Source organism: Myotis brandtii, unplaced genomic scaffold (genome assembly GCF_000412655.1).
Source record: "Myotis brandtii unplaced genomic scaffold, ASM41265v1 scaffold537, whole genome shotgun sequence".
NCBI classification, from domain to species: Eukaryota; Metazoa; Chordata; class Mammalia; order Chiroptera; family Vespertilionidae; genus Myotis; species Myotis brandtii.
Genome location: NW_005369971.1, coordinates 568618 through 569158, shown reverse-complemented (window position 1 = coordinate 569158; position 541 = coordinate 568618).

The window sequence follows — 541 nt, the reverse complement described above, 5'->3', positions numbered from 1 at the left end:
GGGGCCTTCTCCAGCCCTCCCTGCCCTGCCCGTCTTGAGCCCACTCTGCTGCCATCCACCTGCTGAGCGGCCTGAGGCCCTGGGGCCCTGGGAAGGCAGAGCTGGGCACGGAATGGGGTAATCATCCTGTTCTGTCACCTCAGGGCCTTGGGGTCTCCGAGCCCACTCTGCTGCCATCCACCTGCTGAGCGGCCTGGGGCCCTGGGGCCCTGGGAAGGCAGAGCTGGGCACGGAGTGGGGTAATGATTGGCCCTGTCAGCTCAGGGCCTCGGGGTCTCTGGTGAGGGAAGGGTTTGGGGAGCGGGTGTGGGGAGGGCACTGGGCACAGTGACCAACACACAGATGCCCCATCGCGTCTCTGGCCGGGGATCATGGACAGTGGGGGAGAGGCGGATCTGGCTCCCACCAGGGAGAGGCCTCCCTGCTTCCGGACCTGCCCACAGGACACCACCCTTGGCTGCCACGGCCCGGCTCTGGTGGCCATTGCCGGCTGCCGGGCCAGGAAGCTCCCACAGACCCCCTTCTCCGCACAGACCCCTGG